Source organism: Myotis myotis, unplaced genomic scaffold (genome assembly GCF_014108235.1).
Source record: "Myotis myotis isolate mMyoMyo1 unplaced genomic scaffold, mMyoMyo1.p scaffold_m19_p_4, whole genome shotgun sequence".
In the NCBI taxonomy this organism is placed as follows: domain Eukaryota; kingdom Metazoa; phylum Chordata; class Mammalia; order Chiroptera; family Vespertilionidae; genus Myotis; species Myotis myotis.
The window spans coordinates 90698145-90722987 of record NW_023416346.1 but is presented as its reverse complement, the minus strand read 5'-3'; the positions used below and the strand labels follow the sequence as shown (position 1 = coordinate 90722987).

Genomic DNA, 24843 nt, shown 5'->3' with positions numbered 1-24843 from the left:
CAGTTTTCTTCTCTTTAACCCTTCCAATACTAAATTAGACTAATACACTATACTTAAAATTACATAAGGAAGGAAGCACCTGCTCTTATTAATCTAAAGAAATGCTAGCCCAACCGGTTTGGCTCAGTGGATAGAGCGTCAGCCTGTGGACTGAAGGGCCCCAGGTTCGATTCTGGTCCAGGGCATGTACCTGGGTTGCGGGCACTTCCCCAGTGGGGGATGTGCAGGAGGCAAGCTGATCGATGTTTCTCTCTCATCGATGTTTCAACTCTCTATCTCTCTCCCTTCTCTCTGTAAAGAATCAATAAAATATATTTAAAAAAAAAAAGAAAAAGAAATGCTGAATGTTTAACTTGCCAGCTAAGAATTTAAAGTTCCTAGTTAAATTAAATTGGGAAAAATTATAATTGTGGTCATTAAATGCCTAAAGTATAGAAATTCATTTTAAGTAAATCTTGTGCTTTATCTGAAAAATTCGAAATTAAAATATGTTACTCATTGGTCTGATTAAAAAAGAGAATAAATTCTATAATCACAACAGCAATTTTTGTATACAGGAATCAGTTTTGGTTTGATTGGTGTCACTTGATAATTATGGAAAGTGTATGGTCTTTAGATCATATATACACATATATATTAATAGTCCTTCAAGTTAGATTTCAAAACTATAACCAAGGAATGACTGTGAGACATTTCATGGGCCCTGAAATGTTTCAAAAGTTTATTCTCTCTTCTTAAAGGATTTTTAATAAAGCCAATTTAATATGCTTAAAATCACATGGAGAGCTTTATCAGATAAAAGTTAATGAATATATATGTTGAGTTTTTGCCTCTAGGAAGGGGCAAGGCCAGTTATTTTGTTTAATATTTTCTTAAAATACAGCAGTAGAATTCTAAGATATAATTTAAAATAACAAAAGCTCATTAATAATTTTTAATATTTTACAACAGCATATTATACATTTATTACAAACAAGCTTACAAACTAATTCTTTAAATGTTTGGCAGCAATATAATTTAAGGACATGAAAGGATTTAATCCCTTCCACTGTGTGGAAGGCCCCCTGGGAAGACACTTAAGCATTCTATATTGACCTCTCTTGCCCTTTTTGCCAAGGGGGTCCCTCTTCCAATTGCCCACAGCTGTTGCCTGAGCTCTCTGTTCATGCTAAGGTTTAAGCCTCATAGTGGCTAGTATCATAAATCTGTCTCTCGCCCAATGGCATGAGCTGGGCCCTCTCTGGAGAAGAAACCTGGGTTCCCCAAGATATGTGATCAATGCCGGGGCCCCGCCAGCAGGCGAGGGGATCCCAAGGCAGTTATTCCCATACCCAGCCCAGATCGGGACCCAGATAACAGAAAGAGACTTAGTCCAGCTGAAATCGGTAACCCAGATAACGGAAACTTGGCTAACAGCGGCTACCCTATATCTAAATCCAGCCTAACACCAGGAATACTCAGAGCCTTCTCAAAGGATGCAAAATAATCCTTTCCATTAATATTTACAGTGTAAACTAAGATTATTATTAGAGTATAAAAATTGACAGTAAAATAGTAGTCAAGTTTTCAGATTAATTAAAATTGACTCAAGAAGTATTAACCAAAATTTTCATTTCATGGAAAAATTGCTTAACATGCAATGAACCTAAAGCAGTCATATTTTTGTACAAAAAATTAAAATTTCAAGTTATCTAGACTGCATTATAAATTTTCCAAAAAGTCTCCTAATAATTAAATCAAAAAAGGGGGGATAGTGGAAAAATACCATTTAAGGAAAAATATCCTGTAACTAATTTACATCTAGAAAAATTTTTTCATTTGTAATGCTAACAGCAAGACACCGATTAAAAACATACGTAGTGGCAAAATAAGCCAAAGGAAATTAATTTAAGCAAAAATAAATAGAACCCCAAGTAAAGTTTCCTTTATTAACCTTTGGTCGAGAATACGTTTGTATATTTTCAGAAAACAACTCCAAGACCATGTGGATTCCTGCAACAGAGAGGAATTATCAGGAATACCCCAGCCATGAAAACAAGAGCAAAACAATCCAGAGATAGAGGCAGCTAGCTTGCACAAGCTATCTTCTCATTTAACCCTCTCTAGCTGCAAGCATCTCATACGGGCATGCAAAACCTGCACCCCCTATTGCCTTTAGGCCCCCTCCAGCCACAAGGGGCCAACCCCTGGGGGCTCCAACCCAATGCCTTATGGCAAGCAGATGTCACCCATATTCCCAGCTTCGGTAGCTCAAATATGTACATGTAATCATTGACACTTGCTCTGGGGCCACATATGCTCAAGCTCACACAGGTGAAAAGCCTCGCCAGGCAAGAGCAACCCTTAACGGGGCATTTTTAACATAAGGCTTCCCCTGGGAAATTAAAACAGATAACGGCCCCTGCTACACTAGCGAGGCTTTTCAGCAATTCCTCACGAAACATAACATCAAGCACGTTACTGGCATACCATACAACCCACAAAGACAAGCCATAATAGAAAGACAAAATAAAGAGTTAAAAATCCAGCTTACTAAAGAAAAAGTGGTGGTGGGGGGGGGAGATAGACCAAAGATTAACACCTCAACAACAACTATTATAGGCTCTTATAACCCTCAATTATTTTCATTTTGCCCCCGACGGTCTTCCTCCCATTTTCAAACATTGGGGAGGTCTCAGAGTCATACCCACGCCTCTCCCTTTGGTCCGGTGGAGAGATCCACTAACTGGGGCTTGGAAGGGCCCCGACCTGCTCTTAACCCAAGGGAGAGGGTTTGCTTGTATTTTTCCAGAAGGTGAGAAAAATCCCGCGTGGATTCCTGCCCGTAACATCAAACCCTGCACCACCAGCGATGAGCCATAGACCACCATCACCATCACCCCTGGTAGAGGAAATGGAGGACCTGACCATAGAGGACAACCAGCCCCAGCGGCGGAGGTGACCAAGACACTGACGGGCCCACAACATTACCTGGGAAGACATCAAGAATATACAGGACCAAGCTGCACGCATGGCACCAGAAGGCAATCCGTCAGCAGGGACATTATTCCTATTAATGTGTGCCATCATAACAGCGAACTCTCAGGCACGAGCACAGCATGTATGGGTGGCCATACCTCATCCAGGGGTGCTCATGCCTGTCAGCGCCGACAGCCTACAATTCCCCGCTGTCCAAGTGTCTAACTGCTCTGTGGGCTTACCCTGTGACAGAGTGGCACCAGTCTCATCGCCATGGAAGAGGATGGTATGGGCTGATATCAGTAGCCCTAACCTCCTTAAGTGGACTCTAGATAATGGGACTGCCCCGGCACAAGGGTGGATATACCTAGCACCTCATGAAACCGGGGACTTTTACTATAATAACCACTTCTGTACAGAAGGGGTTATGCTGGGACTTAATGCAACCTTTCCCTTGGCCTTATCGAGCTGGACCAGGGTCTCCACCAGCCCCTCCACAGTACCCCTCTGCCCTTACCTTTTCCTCTCAGAGGAGTCACCCCCCCATACTCCTCCCTTCCATGAGCATCCCTCGGGTAGAATGCCTCCGTGCCTCCCAACCCAACGCGTAGACGGGCGCCCTGGGAATTTGGGGGAGATGGTTAAGAAAGGGAATGACACCATTTGCACTAAGAAACCCCATACAAGGGTTGCGCTTCCAATTCGGGCAGTGGGATTTACGCGGGTCCAATGCATGTATTAATCAAAGAGCCTTAACCTGCCTAAAAGGGGCCCGCCTGTATAATGGTGCCGGGGTCCAACCCCAGCAGGTCCAGGGGTTCCCAAAGGCGTAGACGGAGTCGGCGAAGAAGGAAGGACACAGAGACAGTGTTCAGTTGATCAGCAGCCTAGCCAGGATCTCCAGCCAAGTTCTGGTCTGGATCTCCAGAGAGGTTCTGCTGTTTATTGTCTTGTTACATCCGTATTTATCCCAGTTGATTTTAATCCTGTCAATTTCTATTACAAAGGTTAGGGCGTTTCTTATCTCCATTCCAGGGAGTAAAGATTATGTAGCTTAAGCATGATTGTTTGTAGTGATTAACTGCCCGCCTGGCACTTAGTTAAGGAGTTTCATCCCCTCCCTGACTTCAGGGGAAAATTCCTACCTGGGGAAACAACCTTTCTCGGAGAGGTGACCTTGGTTAAAACACACAGCGCTAAGGGGAGCAAACATATTAAGAACAGTATGCTATATACGCCAGGTCCCTTGAAACATATGCTGTGCAGATGTTTCTTTCCTGCAGCGACTGTGTCAAGCAGCAAGGATGGACCGGCTTCCCGCAAATTCCCCCTTTTTTATTTTTTAAATGATCACGCATGCAAATCAGTGGCCACCTCTCAGATTGGGCCATTTAAGTCTCGGAAGAAGAGTGGCAAGCAATGATAGTGAGCATAGCTATAAACATAGTGGATGGAGCGCAGAAGGAGCCCCATTCCTGTAGAAGGTTGCCGGCCTCTTCAGTCAAGGGATTACAGCTGTCCTCAAGTTGTTGGTTTGATTGTCTTTGTTGGTCTGGCTAGCGGGTGGCATCACTGGCGACGGGCTTCCTGAAGCATCAGCGAGTTGAAGGGCTGCATCAAAGGGTCCATCAGGGCCCTGGTTGATGGTGGTGTTGGTGTCCGAGGAGGAGTAAGCTGCGCCCTCTGGGTCAGCTGATATGGAAGATGGAGGGTAGTAGAGAGAAAAAGAAGAGAAAGCAAAAGAACTACAAGGCATGGGAGTGTTTAGAAAAAAGAGGGAGAAGAAAGGGAAGAAGGCAGCATCCTGACACAGCCCTTTCCTTCAGCTTCCCCTTTCCCTGTGGTCCCAGGTAGAAATGGGAAACAAGTCCTGTTGCAGTGAGAGGGCAGCTGCTGTCAGCCAGTATCTGTCTTTACCTGGGTCCCAATCTGAGCTGGGCATGGGAAGCGGGAAGCAGCCATGGGGAAAGGAGACCTTCCTCAGAAGGGGAGAGTGTTCAAGCCCCTGAACCATTGGGGGGGGTGAGGATCTGTGCCCCACCTCTGTTGAACCCCAAGTTCTCTCCTACTGACCCCCGACTGTGCCTGTCTTAGGTTGCCCCACCCTGTGGGGTCTTACCCGTCTTTGACTACCAGCCATCTCTGGGCCAAGTAGGGTGATGTGAGGTTCAGTTCTGTCTCCTTGGTAGCCTATGTCCTTCTGGCCTCCATGCCCAGCAACTGCCTTGGGATCCCCTTGCCTGCTGGCGGGGCCCCGGCATTGATCACATATCTTGGGGAACCCAGGTTTCTTCTCCAGGGAGGGCCCAGCTCACACTATTGGGTGAGAGACAGATCCATGGTACCAGCCACCATGAGGCTTCAACCTCAACATGAACAGAGAGCTCAGGCAACAGCTATGGGCAATTGGATTGTAAGAAGAGAGTCCCTCTTGACACAAGGGTAAGAGGGGCCAATACAGGACAAAGGAGAGTCCTGGAACAGGGCTTTCTCAGCCCAGGATGTCAGGCTCTTGGCACAAGACAACTTCATGTATGGGACATATACCAAACACCCCTAGTCACGGCATAAAAGGGAGGTGCCCCTCCTGGAACAGTAGGGTAGGGAGACTCTAGAAAAGGCTGTGTTCAGGAAAGAAGGAGAAAGGCCAAAGAAGCAGCAAACAAGTAGTTAGATTTTTTAAAAAAAGGAAAAAGGAAAGGAGATGTGGGGCAAAGCTGGGACATGTGGAAAGACAAAAAGGAGGCACATGTGATCCTCCCAATGGACAGATTGTTCCAGCTCAGGGCTGCACATCTGCTGCAGACTGGCACTGGTCAGGTGTGCTATGATGAGGCAGAGATGGCGGGCGGTGAGACATAAGGTCGGACTAGATGGTCTGGAATCCACACAGGTGAGTCTGCGTCCTGTGGAAATATACAAGCATATCCTCTCCCCCAGGTTAAAAGTACATCAGGTCCCTTCCAGGCTCCTGTAAGCAAGTCTCTCCATTTGACGAGGGCTTTAGGTTTAGTTAAATCAGGGTTCCAATGCCTGTACATTGGGGAATTTCCCTCAGAATCTACATTTAGTATATTAATTACAAATAGAGTATGTTGTAGAACATGATGAGGAGAGGAATATTTAAACTCATTTTCTTGTAATTTTTTAATTTGTGTTTTTAAAGTTTGGAGAGCCCTTTCTACTATTGCTTGGCCTTGAGGATTGTAGGGTATTCCTGTAGTATGTGCGATGCCGAATGTAGAGCATAAGTTTTTAAAAGCTCTAGAGGTATAGGCAGGCCCATTGTCAGTTTTAAGTGCCCTTGGTATTCCTAGGTAGGAAAAGCATTGGAATAGATGTTGACTTACATCTTTAAAGGATTCTCCTGTACGTGCAGAAGCAAGGATAACATGAGAAAAGGTATCAATACAAACATGCACATAGCAAAGTTTGCCAAAAGATGGGACATGAGTAATATCCATCTGCCATAAGTCACAGGGTCTAAGTCCTCTTGGATTAACTCCAGTAGCAGGGCTAGGAAAATGAGTAGGACAATGGCCGCAGTCACGCACAATACTTCGAGCAGCTTCTCTAGATATGCGATAATATAGACGGAGAGCAGAAGCATTTTGATGGTGAATGGCATGAGACCGCCGGGCTTCTTCTAGAGCTGTACAAACTACCGGGCGAGTTAGTAAATCTGCCTGATAATTTCCTTCGCTTAAGGGTCCTGGTAGGCAGGAATGAGCTCTAATATGTCCAATATAGAAAGCCTTTTCTCGTTTGTGAATGCAAGTTTGTAGCTGAGTTAACAAAGAGAAAATGGCTGTTCTTCCTTGTGGGAGAGAGGCGGTCTCAATATGAGGAAATAATTTAACTATATATTGAGAGTCAGTGTACAAGTTAAAGGGAACCTGTTGCAATTGTTCAAAAGCATAAATGACTGCCAAAAGCTCTGTTCTCTGAGCTGACGTCTCTAGAGTTTGTTGAACATGGGTTATTGAGTCAATGATTGTTACTGCCCTACCATTAGAGGAACCATCTGTGAATACTAAGGAGGCAGGAGGTGATAATGGTTCTTTTGAACATTTAATAGGAAATATAAACGGATGTAGGGAGAGAAATTGCAATATAGGTGATCTTGGCAAATGATGTAAAATTTGTCCTGGGAAGTTACCTATAGCTATTTGCCACTCTTCTTCAAATTGTAATAGTGTGTCTAATTGTTCTCTTTTATAAGGTATTATTATCTCAGTAACTTCTCTTCCAAAGAGTTCGATACTGCGTCGTCTACCTTTGATAATGAGAGTGGCCACTAGGGAGGGATAGGGTGGTACAATCTTCCTAGGAGTGATAGGTAAATGTATCCATTTTAATGGTCCTTCCTACCACAAGCATCCTGTAGGAGTATATTTAGTGGCTAGAATAATTAAGGCCCAAGATTTGGAATAATCTAGATACTGTAGTTGCTGTTTATTGATGGCCTGTTCTATTTTTGCTATAGCCTTTTCTCCTTCTACAGTTAATTGTCGGGGAGACTTAGGGTTAGAATCTCCCTTTAAAATGTCAAATAGAGGTTTTAAGTCAAGAGTGGTTATTTTTAGATATGGCCTGACCCAGTTGATATCACCTAATAGTTTCTGATAATCATTCAATGTGTTTAAATGATCTTTTCTTAATTGTAGAGGCTGATGGGTGATAGTAGAGGTATGTAATATTCTGCCTAAGTATGAAAAAGAAGGTTCAGTCTGAATCTTTTCTGGGGCTATTTTTAGACCATGTTCTTCTAAAGCAAGGATGGTCTGAGTAAGAATTTCCTGTAAAGTAGCCCGATCTTTATGAGCTAGTAAAATATCATCCATATAATGAATAAGATATAGATCTGAAAATTTCTTTCTAATAACTTGCAATGCCTGATCTACAAACTTTTGACATAATGTAGGACTATTTTTCATCCCTTGTGGGAGAACCTTCCATTGGTATCTCTGATAAGGCTGTTTAAAGTTTTCTGATGGTATGCTGAATGCGAATCTTTGACAATCAGCTGGGTGAAGAGGTATAGTGAAAAAACAATCCTGTAAGTCAATAACAACAACACAATACTCCTGTGGGATTGCCACAGGGTAGGGCAATCCAGGTTGTAAGGAGCCCATATCTTCCATGGTGGCATTTATGGCTCTTAGATCTTGCAAAAGTCTCCACTTGCCTGATTTCTTTCTTATTACAAATATGGGTGTGTTCCAGGGACTATTTGATGGCTCTATATGTCCCTCTGCTAATTGCTGATCAATTAATTGTCGGGCTGCTGATATTTTCTCAGATGTTAAGGGCCATTGCTCAACCCATACTGGTTGTGACGATTTCCAGACTATGGGATCAGCAGTCCTAAGGGCAATGGCCCCAATTACAGATCCTGTCGAGGAGTGTGAGGTATTACTTTCCTTTCCTAAACCCTTTCCTGGATTAAATCTCGTGTCTAGCATCTGTGATGTTACTCTATCACTGGGGCTATATAATACAACTCCCATTTGAGACAAGATATCTCTTCCTCATAATGTAAAGGGGATAGTCGTAATTACATAGGGACAGAATGTTCCTGAATGTTGATCTTCATCAGCCCAAGTTAGAATCTGAGAACTCTTTTTTACATTAGATGCCTTGCCTAGTCCTACTAGGGAAGTGGAGGTGGTGTGCGTGGGCCATGAAGAGGGCCAATCCTTCCCTGCTATGCAGGAAACATCTGCTCCTGTATCCAATAGACCTTCAATTGGTTTTCCCTGAATTTGTAAAATTTTTGTAGGTCTAGTAGCATGGATTTCTTGTATCCAAAATGCTGCATCACTAGATCCAAAGCCTCCGGCCCCTCTAGCTTCCTGGGTAACAGCTGTCCCTATTTTATGTATTGGTAACAGGATTAATTGGGCAATTCTCTGGTTGGGCTGAATCTGTATAGTTGTGGTGGGTGGGGAAAGTAAAATCTGTATTTCTCCTGTGTAGTCTGCATCAACAACTCCTGGGATGACTAAGATCCCCTGTAATGAGGTGGAGCTCCGTCCTAATATTAAACCTACGGTTCCCTCAGGCAGCGGCCCAGACACTCCTGTAGGAATGGCTGCTACTGGCGAGTCTGGGGTTAGTACTGCATGGGTGGTTGAGTGGAGGTCCAATCCTGCACTGCCTGGGGTTGCCCTGAAGAGGTCACTGACTGATTGAAATTTGCAGAGGGGTTGAAGGTTGATGCCCCTATTATTGCAGGGGCCTGGGGCTGGCCCCTTCTCAAGTTTCCCAATTGAGGTGATGGGATATAACCTCCTTGGGAGCTATTTGTAGAGTTTAAAGGCCGACCATTTTTATGGTATTTTGATCTACATTCCTTTGCCCAATGGAATCCTTTCTGACATCGGGGACAAACGGTTTTTGGAGGATTAATATTATTCCCTAATGTATTTCCAGGCTGTCGAGGAGCTTGCCATCTGGCCTGAGTATTATTATTTTTATTTGGGCATTCTCTGCTAAAGTGCCCAGATAAGCCACAAGAGTAGCAGTTCATATTTCTTTTATTACCTGTATTATTGTTGGCTTGTCCTATACCCTGTACATATTGAGGGTATGTCTCCCCTTTGAGAGCTGCAGCTATAGCTACACCCTGTATAAATGCTGGACTTACATCAGCACACTGTTTTATAAAATCATTTATAGTTCCTGTTCTGCGAATCGGCCTTAATAAAGCCTGACAGGTATTATTAGCATTTTCAAAAGCCAGTTGTTTGATTAGGATATCGGCTGCCTCTTTGTTATTGATTACTCTCTTGACTGCCTGTATGAGGCAAGAAAGGAAATCCTGATATGGTTCCTCGACCTTCTGTTTAACCTCTGTAAGGGTGGTTGTTTTTCCTGCTGTATAAGGTAGGGATTTCCAGGCATTTACTGCACAACTGGTTACTTTGGTAAGTGCCTCTGTGGGCATATTCATTTGCTCCTGAGCCATGTTAAAATCACCTTCTCCTAATATCATGTCTAGGGTTATTCCTTTTCTGTTTTTTTTGCTAGTGGCTACAGCTTTCTTAGCAAGATCATCATATTCAGTTTTCCATAATAAGTAATCGCCTCCTGAGAGACAGGCTTTACAAACCTGTGACCAATCATAAGGAGTCATCCATTTACTGGCTAGGGTTTCTACCAAGGTTTGTGTGTAAGGAGCTAGAGGTCCATATTCAGAGCAGGCCAATTTTAATTCTTTAAGTACTTTGTAAGGTATAGGCTCCCAGGTGGGGCTTCTGTCCCCACCAGACTCATTCTCATATGCAACTGGGAAGCAGAGTGAGAATTCAAGATCTCCATTAGCTTCAGCTTCTCTTATCGCCCTTTGAAATTTAGACATGGAGCTCATAGGAGCCACAGGCTTCCTTTCTAATTTGGGGAGCCTGTTTTGAATGGGAGGGCCTCTCTCCTCTCTACTGACTGGAAAGGACCAATGGTCATGTTTATGATATTTATTCTCCTCCCGATTAGTAGGCATAGCTAAATTGCTTTTAGATTGAGCTGAAGACAATAATGATGTATCCTCTCTAGGTAGAGCCGAGGGACTATTTAAAGTTTGAGAAAGTTCAACCGTTTTTGCCTCTGGTGCCAAGGTTTCACAAATTGAATTCCAGAGAGAAAAGGTATCTGCCGGGACCTTCTCAGATCCATGGTAGCTGTAATAGTTCTTTAATTTCTCTCCTACTTTAGTCCAAGTTTCTAAATTAACAGTTCCATCCTCAGGAAGCCATTGACATACGTCTTCTATAAAACTTTCTGTCTGACTGGGAGTAACCTTAACTCCTCTGCTAGCAAGCATATGCGTTAAAAGATTAATACAGAGTCTTTTTTCTTTAGACTCAGTATGACCCATCCTGTCAATCAGAGTTCTGTACTAACTACCCGCTTACCCTACTTATCCTCTATGGGGGGGGGGTGTCTGCAGCACCCTACGGTGCAGTCCTATCCGTCCCAAGTATGGGGGGACTTACCTAAGGGTCCCTGTTCGGGCGCCAGATGCCGGGGTCCAACCCCAGCAGGTCCAGGGGTTCCCAAAGGCGTAGACGGAGTCGGCGAAGAAGGAAGGACACAGAGACAGTGTTCAGTTGATCAGCAGCCTAGCCAGGATCTCCAGCCAAGTTCTGGTCTGGATCTCCAGAGAGGTTCTGCTGTTTATTGTCTTGTTACATCCGTATTTATCCCAGTTGATTTTAATCCTGTCAATTTCTATTACAAAGGTTAGGGCGTTTCTTATCTCCATTCCAGGGAGTAAAGATTATGTAGCTTAAGCATGATTGTTTGTAGTGATTAACTGCCCGCCTGGCACTTAGTTAAGGAGTTTCATCCCCTCCCTGACTTCAGGGGAAAATTCCTACCTGGGGAAACAACCTTTCTCGGAGAGGTGACCTTGGTTAAAACACACAGCGCTAAGGGGAGCAAACATATTAAGAACAGTATGCTATATACGCCAGGTCCCTTGAAACATATGCTGTGCAGATGTTTCTTTCCTGCAGCGACTGTGTCAAGCAGCAAGGATGGACTGGCTTCCGGCATAATGGCACCTGGAAAAAGCCGACAAGTAGATGGGAGAACAACATCGCAGTCAACCCCAATGCCACTCATAGTTTTAGTTACTGGCCCTATGTGAGACCCCCCCTTCTTCTTCTTACAAAACAATTATAGTGCTTTTGCTTGTACCTAGCAATCTTGTGTACTATCTAATTGCTGGAATCCAAACAATGCCTACACTCTAGCTATGCACACCCCCTCGCTACTTTGGGTTCCAGTAGAAGTCAGCGACTGGGACGGGCCGGCTGAACTAATAATCCATAAGGAATTCCAGAAAATAGAAAAAAGAGCTGTAGGACTAGTGATACTAATAATCTCTTCCATAATAGCCACTATAGCAGGTATGGCCACAGGAATCACTTCCCTAGCCCAGGAGGGATTGACAGCGCAGAGTCTAAACTCCTTATCAGAGGTCACAGCCCAAGCCTTTGCTACACAAGCAACAATAAACCAACAGGTATGGGGAGCGTTACTCAATTTACAACAAAAAATAGATTTAATCCAAGAAGACCTCGATAATTTATGGCAAATATCACACACCCAATGTGATATAAGATATGCTGCCATCTGTGTTTCGCCCATTCCAGTGAGAAATGCCTCCTGGGAGCTCAAAAAATTAGCAAATCTCCTTAAAGGTCCATTCAGCAAGGCATTCCTAAACAGCACCTATCAGCTCCAGCGAGAAATCCTAAGAATCAACAATACCCGAGTGAAACCCGTTGAGTTTAGTTTCTTATGTGATGCCCTCAGCTGTCTAACCTCCTGGTTAAATCCTGCTAACATATTCATATGGGCCATCCTAGCAGCAGGAGGCCTCCTTGCATTCTGCTTGTTTCATTGCTTTTACTCCATGATCCAAAGAATGGATGCACAGCAAGCTATGATTATCCACATCCAGCAGGCACTTATAAAAAGGGAAGGGGGAGATGTGGGTAGAGCTCAAGAGATTTATCTCAGTGCTGCGGCCGAAACAACGCTGTGAGTACACTCCAGTGAACAGGTTTCCTTGGCACACCATGAAGTGGCAACGCCTGCCTGACAAATCTCCAGGAGCCACCTACTCTTAGCCCTGACCCTCACGCCCATTGGATAACATAGCAAGTGTATCCCTATTGCATTGGCTGCTTACCCCTTTATATACAGCTGTACTTCCCCAATAAACTTAGATCTGTGTCTCTGAACCTGGTCTCCGGAGTAGTGCATGCAGACCCCCCAGCATGTTGGGCTCCGTCGTCCTCACCCCCGGGGGACCCCCTGTCCCAAATAAATTTTACTTCAAGTTTTAAGTCTTAGTTAAACTATAGGTACGTTGAATAAAATTTGATATCATCCTTAATAACAGTATTATTTATTGATAAAATTGAATTCCTTACAATTTACCTTACAATATCCATAAAATTAAATCATGACAATGACTGACAAACACTAATGTGAACAATGGCCTTGCATCTCCTTGGCAAGTTTGGGTAAGCCAGGTTTGTATGTTGTTGTTTTTAATTTTAGGCACGATTCCAGGTTCTCATCAATAAGACAACTTCTCAATTTACTCTTGATAAGGTTCATGCTTGAAAATGATTGTTCGCATAAATATGTAGACCCAATTAAGGAAAGAACAGCAAAGCTAGTTATTTCAGTTGATTATATGAGTCAGGAATACTATTCCAGGTGTTAAAAATCAACATGAATCTTGAGAGCCTCCCCCGCACTGCCTATCCCATAGCCCGCCTGCGCCATGTCTCCTGTCGCCCGACCAACCGACACCCCCACTTCTTCTAATGTCACTTCTTCAAAATAGACTCACCCAGGCCGAAAACTGACTTCTGCGCATGGGCCACGAAGTTTCAATCCCACTGTACGTGCGCACCCACACATGGTATTTTGTGGAAGAGCCACACTCAAGGGGCCAAAGAGCCGCATGTGCCTCACGAGCCGTGATTTGCTGACCACTGGAATAGAATGATCATACCTCACTATAAAAAGGCCATAATAGTATATGAAAAACCTACACCCTACATCAGGGGTCCTCAAACTTTTTAAACAGGGGGCCAGTTCACTGTCCCTCAGACCGTTGGAGGGCCGGACTATAGTTTAAAAAAAAACTATGAACAAATTCCTATGCACACTGCACATATCTTATTTTGAAGTAAAAAAACAAAATCGGAACAAATACAATATTTGTATTTGCATGTGGCCTGTGGGCCATAGTTTGAGGACCCCCTGCCCTACATCATACCTAATGCACCAAAACTGAAACAATTTCCACTAAGAAGACAACACTTTTGTTCATCACTCTTGTTGAACATAGTACTGTAAGTCCTATCCATGGCGATTAGACAAGATAAAAAAATAAAAGGATCCAAATTGGAAAAGAGAAAGTAAAACTTCTTCTTTTTTGCAGATGACATGATATGCTACATAGAAAATCCTAATGACTCCAACAAAAAAATTACTAGATTTAATAAATGAATTTGGCAACAGAGAAGGATACAAAATTAACACTCAGAAATTGATGGCATTTTTACATACCAATACTGAACTCTCAGAAAAATAAACTAAAAGAAAAAATACCATTTCTTATTGCAACAAAAAAATTGAGTTACTTAGGAATAAACTTAACCAAGGAGGTAAAAGACCTGTACTCAGAGAACTACAGGACAAAAAATAGATATAGGAAGATATAAACGAGTGGAAGAATATACTGTGTTCATGGATTGGTAAAATAAACATCATTAAAATGTCCATACTAAAGCAATCTTATAGATTCAATGCAATCCCTATTGAAATACCAATGGCAGAGATCCAAGATGGCAGCCAACAGGACTTCAGTGAGGTGAGAGTGTGAGTGAGAGAGCAAAAGGGGAGTGTGTGGATGTGTGGGGTGTGTGTGTATGTGTGAGTGAGGGACAGTAATATTCCACAAGACTGTCGAGGACTGGCGGACCAGGCTCCTCTAGCCAGGCAGCCTCTGCTACTACTGAAATCTCTCCCAGGGCAGCCAGCTTTGCCCCAGAGACCTTGCCATCTTGAAGGGGAGAGTGGCTGTGACTAGGAGCCCAGCCTCACCTACACCCGGGGAGACCTCTGACACCACTCAAGACCCTACAGCCACAGCAGCCAGGGACCAGCTGCCTTGGCTGTGAACCCCTGAACACCGGGACTCCAGCCTCCCCTGCTGCAGGCTCCTAAAAAGTTTGTCCAGGGGGAGACAAAATGGCAGCTGAATAGGTGGATGGGTCCAGTGCCTTCTCACGGAGCAGATAGAAGAAACAGCTGAATCTAATAATATCCACCCAGAATTGGCAAATTAAACACAGCTGGTGAGACAATCCATGGATGGAGAGACCAGACCCCTCCTAGCAGCACAGCTGCACCCAGCCTTCAGCTGGCAGGGAAACAAAAGATTTTAAATACCCCCAGGGAGCCCTCGGGAACTGGGTTGAGGGGCCATTTGGTCCCCAAAGCTAATACAAAACACCGCCACCTAGAGGCCGTGTCAGAAATAGATGCTTGTGTGAATACGACTGAAAGCAGATGGAAAAAGCTAGCAGATTTATCCCACCTACCTGAAAGCAAGGCTGTGGCATCTGACATGGAGGAGCAGTGGATCGCTGGGAACTTCAACACAGTGCTAACTACATAACAGGAAACTGAGACATGGTAGACAGAACAGTAGAGAGGGGTCTTAAACCAGCCCCCATGGGACATTAAAAGTCAGCTGAAGCAAATGAACTTCACTACTTCACTTTTTTGTTTTTTATCTTTTACTTAAGAAACTAAAAATTTTTTTTCTCTCTCTCTCTTTTTTTTTTTTACTATTTTTATTTATTATTTATTAATTTTTTAACCTTTTACCTTTTTCGGGGGGGGGGGGTTTATGTTCTACATTCTATTTTTCTCATTATTTTACTCTATCACATTTTACCCTTTATACCAGTGGTTCTCAACCTTCCTAATGCCGCGACCCTTTAATACAGTTCCTCATGTTGTGGTGACCCCCAATCATAAAATTATTTTCGTTGCTACTTCATAACTGTAATTTTGCTACTGTTATGAATTTTAATGTAAATATCTGATATGCAGGATGTATTTAGGCAACCCCTGTGAAAGGGTCGTTAGACCCCCCCAAAGGGGTTGCAACCCACAGGTTGAGAACCGCTGCTTTATACTAACCCTTTCTTTCTCATTTCCCCCTTTTTTCATCCTGTTTCTCTTCTCCTGCTCTTACTTTAGTTTTTTCTCTCTCCTTTCTTTTTACTCCTTGTTAAAAATTGATCTGCTCTATCTGCTTTATTGATGTATTACTTTTATAGTAGTCTCTGTTGGCTTACTCATATAACTAATTTCCTCTCCCCTGCTCCAAGTCCATGCACCCTTCTCTTTTCTCTTTCTTCACTAGCCAATTTTTTTCTTGTTGTTAGTTTTGTTTTGTTTTTTATTTTATGCTTTTGTTTTTCCTCTCCTCCCTTGCTCTCAACTTCTACTAATAGCTTAATTAGTTTCACTCACCAAACTCAGGTCTATCTGCTCTTTATTCTCCTTTTACAAAAATAGATGAATATATAGATAGATTAAAGAAAGGGAAAATTTTAATTATTTTTATTATATATATAGTGATATATATCTTAATATATTTTAATTATTAACATTTTTATTATTTTTAATTGAGTATTTTGGTTTTTTTACTTTTCTTCTTATGCACTCATTCTCTTTCTACCTCCTCTATACTGAATCCTGGCCATTCCCCAATTCATACAATTCCTTTACCTTACTTTCTGGATATAAGCTCTGCCTCTTCAGATTCAACTCCCCTCCTCTTTTTTCAGTGTGTTTGTTGTTTGCATATTTTGCTTAGTTGTTGGTTTTGTGGAGTTTTCTCCCCATATACATATATATTTCCACTTATTTTTTCTTCTTTTTCTTTTCTCTCTTACCTTTTTTCCTTTTCTCAATATCATTTTTGCACTCTTTTTTTCTCCTGTAATTCTCTTTTATCTGGTGGTCACCTTTATTTGAAGATATCAGTATTGTGAATACATTTGTGTTGTGTTCCCTCTGTGTTGTGTCTTGTTGAGCTGTATTTTGTGCCTTTTGTTGAACATGGTACACAGTGAGCCACATAACCAGACACACTGAAAGGAGTGAAAATGGGGAGACAAAGAAACAGCCCCCATTTGAAAGAAAAAGAGGAATCACAGGAAAAGGATGTAAATGAAATGGAGGCAGCAATTTGTCAAAGAAAGAATTCAGAGCAATGGTCATAAGGACACTGAAAAGGATGGAAGACAAATTCAACAACATATATAAGAACCAAGGTGAAATAAAGAAGAACTGAGAAGAAATGAAGAATGACATAGCTTCAATAAAGAGCACAATAGAAAGCATCAACAGTAAACTAGAAGAAGCTGGGGACCACATCAGTGAGCTAGAAGACAAGGTAGGATAAAAAATCCAAGCAGAGCAGCAACGAGAAATAACAAACCTTGAAAAACAGGAGGAGAGCCTAAGGGAGTTTTGGGACAACACGAAATGAAACAACATCTGCATAATAGGGGTTCCAGAAGGAGAGGAAACAGAGCAAGGAATAGAAAACCTGTTTGAAGAAATAATGACAGAAAAATTCCGTGATATTGGTAAGAAAAAACACAAATCTAAGAAGCTCATAGATTTCCAAATAAGAAAAGACCTACACCAAGATACATCATAATTAAATTGACAAACACCAATGACAAAGTAAGAATCTTAAATGCTGCCAGAGAGAGACAGATATTTACCTATAAGGGATTTCCTATTGGACTGTCTACTGATTTCTCAACAGAAACACATCAGGACAGAAGTGAATGGATTGAAATATAGAAAGTAATGCAAAGCAAGGGACTGAATCCAAGAATACTATATACAGCAAGGCTATCATTCAAAATTGAAGGTGAAATCAAGAGCTTCACAGATAAAAAAGGGCTAAGGGAGTTTAGTACCACCAAAACAACAATGCAAGAAATGCTAAAGGGACTGCTGTAAAAAGAAGAAATAGAAAAGGAAGAAGGAACACAGGCATAAAGAATAAAAATGGTGACAAGCATGTACCTATCCTATATAATAAAACCCTAATATGCAAATCAACTGAATGGCGGGATGACTAGTCACCTTAAAGTGAACTGACCTCACCACAAGGGGAGTGGGACTAAGTCATCAGTCAGACATCCCCCAATGGCTCCCAGACTGTGACAGGGCACAGGACTGGCTGAGGGACCCCCTGCTCCCTGTCAAGTACACAAATCTCATGCACTTGACCTCTAGTCAATAATAACCTTAAATGTAAATGGATTAAATGCTCCAATAGAAACACATAGGTTAGCTGAATGGATAAGAAAACATGACTCATATATCTGCTGTCTACAAGAGAACCACTTCAGAACAAAGGACTCACACAGACTGATAGTGAAGGTATGGAAAAAAAATTTTTTCAGGCAAATGGAAATGAAAAAAAAAGCTGGGGTAGCAATACTTATATCTGACAAATTAGACCTCAAAGTGAAGGCCATAAAAGAGATAAGGAAGGCAACTTCATAATACTAAATGGAGTGGTTCAACAAGAGGATATAACTCTAGTAAACATATATGCAACCAATACAGGAGCACCCAAATACATAAAAAACATTCTGGAAGATATCAAGGGAGAGATAGAGAACAATACAGCCATAGTAGGAGACTTTAATACCCCACAGACACCACTGGATAAATCCTCTAAACAAAACATCAGCAAATAAACATCAATCCTGAATGACTCTAGATCAGATGGAATTGACATCTATCGAACATTTCACCCCAAGCTACAGAATATACATTCTTCTCACTGCACATCAGACATTTTCAAGATAGACCACATATTGGGACACAGGCAAACATTCTTCAAATTCAAGAAGATAGAAATCAGTGGGGGATAAGGAAACATGTAATACCTTAAACAGTAAAGAAAAAAATTTAAAAAAGAAGATGGAAATCATATCAAGCATCTTCTCAGATCACAATGACATAAAATTAGAAATCAACTACAATAAAAACAATGAAAAAATTAAACACTTGGAGGCTAAGTAGCATGCTGTTAAATTGTGATTGGGTTACCAAAGAAATTAAAGAAGAAATAAAAAGTATCCTGGTAACAAACAACAATGAAAACAACAACAATCCAAAATCTATGGGACACAGCGAAAGCAGTCTTGATAGGGAAGTCCATAGCTCCACAGGCCTACCTCAATAAACAAAACAAAAAATGGTAATATATTATCTAACCCTACAACTCAAAGAATTAGAGAGCAATAAGAAAATCCCAGAGTAAGCAGAAGGAAGGAAATAATAAAGATCAGAGTGGAGATAAACGACATAGAGAACAACAACAACAAAAAAAAAAAAAAAAAAAAAAAAAACAATACAAAGGATTAACAAAACCAAGAGCTGGTTCTTTGAAAAGGATAAACAAGATTAATGAAGCTCTAGCCAGGCTCACCAAGAAGCAAAGAGAGAGGACCCAAATAAACAAAATCAGAAATGAAAGAGGTGAAGTAACAACTGGCCCCACAGAAATACAAAGAATTATGAAAAAATACTATGAACAACTCTTTTTCAACAAATGGACAACCCAGATGAAATGGACATATTCTTAGAAAAATACAAACTTCCAAAACTCAATCAGGAAGAATAAAAAAACCTGAATATGTTCTCCCATGCAGTGGGCTTTCTTGTTCTTTTGTTGATGGTTTCTTTTGCTGTGCAAAAGCTTTTTATTTTGATGTAGTCCCATTTGTTTATTTTCTCTTTAGTTTCCATTGCTCTAGGAGCAGTATCAGTGAAGAAATTCCTTCAGCATATGTCTGATATTTTACTGCCCGTGAATCCCTATAGTATTTTTATGGTTTCCCATCTTATGTTTATTTTTGAAGATGTCCCATGAGCACTTGAGAAGAATGTATATTCTGTGGCTTTGGGGTGAAGTGTTCTGAAGATGTCAATTAAGTCCATCTGATCTAGTGAGTCATTTAGGATTGCTGTTTCTTTGCTGATTGTTTCTCTAGAGGATTTATCCAGTGATGTCAGTGGTGTATTAAAGTCCCTTACTATGATTGTATTGTTGTCGATCTCTCCCCTGATATTTTCCAGGAGTTTTTTTATGTATTTGAGTGCTCCTGCATTGGGTGCATATATGTTTATCAGGGTTATATCTTCTTGTTGTATTGATCCCTTTAGTATTATGAAGTGGCCTTCCTTATCTCTTGTTATGGCCTTCACTTTGAGGTCTGTTTTGTCCAATATAAGTATTGTTACCCCAGCTTTCTTTTCATTTCCATTTGCATGAAAGATATTTTTCCATCCCTTCACTTTCAGTCTGTGTGAGTCCCTTCTTCTGAGGTGGGTCTCTTGTAGACAGCAAATGTATGGGTCATGTTTTTTTTATCCATTCAGCCACTCGATGTCTTTTGGTTGGAGCATTTAGCCTGTTTACGTTTAAAGTTATTATTGAAAGGTACTTGTTTGTAGCCATTTCTTTTTTTGTGTGGCTGTTTTCTTTCTGAGCTCTTTATTTCTTCTTTATACACCAGTCCCTTTAGCATTTCCTGCATTGCTGGCTTGGTGGTGATAAACTCCCTTAGCCTTTTTTTGTCTGTGAAGCTTCTTATTTCCCCTTCAATTTTGAATGATAGCCTTGCTGGATAGAGTATTCTTGGATTCAGTCCTTTGCTTTGCATCACTTTGTAAATTTCCGTCCATTCTTTTCTGGCCTGATGTGTTTCTGTTGAGAAATCATTTGATAATCTAATGGGAGATCCCTTGTATGTAACTTTCCATCTCCCTCTTGCAGCCTGTAAGATTCTCTCTTTGTCCTGAACATTTGCCATGGTAATTATGATGTGTCTTGGTGTGGGTCTTTTCAGGTTCATCTTTCTTGGGACTCTCTGTGCTTGTGTGACTTTTTTCTTCCCCACCTCAGGGAAGTTTTCTGATATTATTTCTTCTAATAGGTTTTCTAATCCTTGTTCCTCTTTCTGTTGTTCTGGCACCCCTATTATTCGTATGTTGTTTTGTTTCATGTTGTCCCAAAGCTCCCTTAGGTTCTCCTCCTCCGCTTCTCCTAGTCTATTGTTGATACTTTCAATGGTGTTTTTTATTGCAGCTATATCGCTCTTCATTTCTTCTTGGGTCTTACATAAGTTATTGATTTTTTCATCTGTTTCTTCTTGCTTCTTGCATAAGTTGTTGATTTTTTCCTCCATCCGGTTTATGCACTCTAGGACCCTTATTCTGAATTCTTTTTCTGTCATGTTGAATGCCTCTCTATCACTTAGCTGCTTTTCTGGAGAGTCCTCATCTTCTTTCCTTTGGGGGTTTCTTTGTCTACCCATGTTTGATCTCACTGACATATCTAGATGTTGAGTCATTCAGTGGCTGCTCCCTGGGTAGCAGTGGCTCCTTGGGCTGTAGTTGCTCCTCGGGTGATTGCGGTAGCAGCTGCTCCTCAGTTGGCAGCAGCTCCTCTGGTGGGTGCTGTTCACAGCTGTGGTGGCTCTTCTGGCTGGTTGGGGGAGGCTTCACGTACAGCTGCTGTTCCTCAGACAGAGGGTGTGGTGATCAGGAGGCTGCTGTTGTTTGGATCTGCTTTCCGTGAGAAGCAGGACTCCATGTAGTCATGCTGTCCCGGATCCCGTGTCTCCGGGTTAGCAGCCGATCTCTGGATGCCGGGTCTTTGGGTGTACAGTATACGTTTCCAAAAAAACAGCCACTCAAGATGGCGTGGTCTCTGCGGCTCTCCCATCTTATGTTTAAGTCTTTTATCCATTTTGAGTTTATTTTTGTGTATGATGTAAGTTGGTGGTCTAGTTTCATTTTTTTGCATGTATCTGTCCAATTTTCCCAACACCATTTATTGAAGAGTCTGTCTTGACTCCATTGTATGTTCTTGCCTCTTTTGTCAAATATTAGTTGAGCATATTGGTTCGGGTCTATTTCTGGGTTCTCTATTCTATTCTATTGATCTATATGCCTGTTCTTGTGCCAGTACCAGGCAGTTTTGAGAACAGTGGCTTTGTAATACAGCTTTATATCTGGTATTTAGATCCCACCTACTTTATTCTTTCTCAGGATTGCTCCAGCTATTCTGGGTCTTTTTTTATTCCAGATGAATTTTTGGAAAGTTCTTTCTAGGTCTGTGAAATATGCCGTTGGTAATTTAATGGGGAGTGTATTGAATCTATACATTGCTTTGGACAGTATGGGCATTTTGATGTTGGTTCTACCAATCCATGAACACGGTATGTTCTTCAATCTGTTTATGTCTTCCTCTATCTCTTTTTTCAGTGTCCTGTAGTTTTCCGGGTATAGGTCTTTTACCTCCTTAGTTAAGTTTATTCCTAGGTATCTTAATATCTTAATATTTTTGGTGCAATGATAAATAGTATTGCTTTTTTAGTCTCTCTTTCTGTCAGTTCATTATTGTTGTATAGAAACGCCATAGATTTCTTGGCATTAATTTTGTATCCTGCTACATTGCCAAATTCATTTATTAAATCTAATAATTTTTTATGGAATCTTTAGGGTTTTTTATGTACAGTATCATATCATCTGCGAATAAGGACAGTTTTACTTCTTCTTTTCCAACATGAAAGCCCATTGCATGGAAGAACATATTTGCCAATGTTATCACCAATAAGGGTTTAATCTCCAACACTTAGAGTGAACTCATACAACTTAACAAAAGGAAGATAAACAACCCAATCAAAAAATGGACAATGAACCTAAATAGATACTTTTTGAAAGAAGACAGAAGGAAGGCCAAGAGACATATGAAAACATGCTCAAAGTCACTAATCATCTGAGAGATGAGAGATGCAAATCAAAACGACAATGCGGTACCATCTCACACCTGTCAGAATGGCTATCATTAACAAATCAACAAACGACAAGTACTGGCAAGGATGCGGAGAAAAAGGAACCTCTGTGCATTACTCCTGGGAGTGCAGACTGGTACAGCCACTGTGGAGAATAGTAAGGAGTTTTGTAAAAAAACTAAAATGAAACTCCCATTTGACCCAGTGATCCCACTTCTAGGAATATATCCAAAGAAACTAGAAACACCAATCAGAAAGGATATATGCACCCTTATGTTTGTAGCAGCACAATTCACCATAGGTAAGATTTGGAATCAGCCTAAGTGCCCATCAGCAGATGAATGGATTAAAAAACTGTGGTACATCTACACAATGGAATACTATGCTGCTGCGCCAGCTCCCTGCTCCTCTCCGTTCTGCTTGCTCTTGCTCTCTGCACCTCCGCGCCGCCCCCCCCCCCCCGCCCTCCCAGGTCGCCATGGGAGAAGTGATCACCGCACTAGTCCTCGACAATGGCTCCGGCATGTGCAAGGCCAGCTTCGCTGGGGATGATGCCCCCGAGCCGTGTTCCCGTCCATAGTTGAGCACCCCCAGCACCAGGGCATCATGGTGGGCATGGGGCAGAGGACTTCTACTTGGGTGGCGAGGCCCAGAGCAAGCGCAGCATCCTGACCCTCAAGTGCCCCATCGAGCATGGCATCGTCACCAACTGGGATGACATGGAGAAGATCTGGCATCACACTTTCTACAACGAGCTGCATGTGGCCACCAAGGAGCACCTGGTGCTACTGACCGAGGCCCCTCTGAACCCCAAGGCCAACCGTGAGAAGGTGACTCAGATCATGTTCAGATGTTCAACACTCCTGCCATGTACGTGGCCATCCAGGCCGTGCTGTCTCTGTACGCCTCTGGCCGCACCACAGGCATCGTCATGGACTCTGGGGATGGGGTCAAGCACATGGTGCCCATCTACAAGGGCTACGCCCTCCCACACGCCATCCTGCGTCTGGACCTGGCTGGCCGAGACCTGACTGAATACCTCATGAATATCCTCACCAAGCTTGGCTACAGCTTCACCACCACGGCCTAGCAGGAGATCGTGCATGACATCATGGAGAAGCTGTGCTATGTCGCCCTGGACTTCGAGCAGGAGATGGCCACGGCCTCGTCCTCCTCCTCCCTGGAGAAGAGCTACAAGCTGCCTGACGGGCAGGTGATCACCATTGGTAACAAGCGCTTCCGGTGTCCGGTGTCCGGAGGCACTCTTCCAGCCCTCCTTCCTGGGCATGGAGTCCTGTGGCATCCACGAGACCACCTTCAACTCCATCATGAAGTGTGACATGGACATCAGGAAGGACTTCTACGCCAACATGGTGCTGTCTGGTGGAACCACCATGCACCCGGGAATCGCCAACAGGATGCAGAAGGAGATCACTGCCCTGGCGCCCAGCACGATGAAGATCAAGATCATCGCCCCACTGGAGCACAAGTACTCAGTGTGGATTGGCGGCTCCATCCTGGACTCGCTCTCCACCTTCCAGCAGATGTGGATCAGCAAATAAGAGTATGACGAGATGGGCCCCTCCATTGTCCACTGCAAATGCTTCTGAACAGACTGCGGGCAGATGCGGAGCATTTGCTGCATGAGTGGGTGAGTCTCCGTTTGCCCTGGCAAATGCACACCTCATGCTGGCCTCTGAAACTGGAACACGCCTTCAAAAAGAAATTGTCCTTGAAGCCTGTATCTGAGCTCAGCACTGCATTGTAGGCCTGGTTGCTAATGTTGACCTGTATTCAAGTTACCTTTTCCCTTGGTACATGTTTAATGCCCTGTACTTACCTTTCATTTAAACCCCTATACACGCGTCGGTCACTTGGTGGCCGAGATGAGAACATGTTTTTTCTGCAGGAGAAATCCAGTGGCCCAGGAAAGGCTCGTGTGTGCTGGGCACTGGCCTATGGGAGCTGCCTTTTCCAGGAGCTCTGAGTTTGGCACGTGCCTGCACCATTACCATTCTGCCCTGCCATCCGACGGGATGGGGTTGGGAGGGTCTGATAGATGGGGCCCACTTTACTTTCTTAGTTGATGTTCCTGCCAGAACACCTGGGCTCTTACTTGCCTTAAGTTAGAAAACGGTTTGCATTTCCTTAATTTATGTAAGGCTTTTGTATGCAATTCTTTCAGAAATGAGAAATTTTGGTTTTCTACTGTCATGTGAGAACATTAGGCCCCAGCAACCCGTCATTGTGAGGAAAATAAAAGTGCTGCAGTAAAAAAAAAAAAAGAGTTCTTACCATCTGTAGTAGCATGGATGGAACTGGAGAGCATTATACTAAGTGAAATAAGCCAGTCAGAGAAAGATAAATATCACACGATCTCACTCATTTATGGAATATAATGAGACAGAGAAGCATCAATCAGACCATCAAACCTCAGAGA

General features: G+C 42.5%; 1 protein-coding gene and 1 pseudogene across 1 annotated transcript in view; both read left to right on the top strand.

Annotated features, from left to right (window-relative positions):
* ZDHHC15 (zinc finger DHHC-type palmitoyltransferase 15) overlaps positions 1-24843 on the top strand; it is a 414649-nt gene that overhangs the window by 377220 nt on the left and 12586 nt on the right. The window lies entirely within an intron of this gene.
* Positions 22882-24013, top strand: LOC118653833 (annotated as a pseudogene).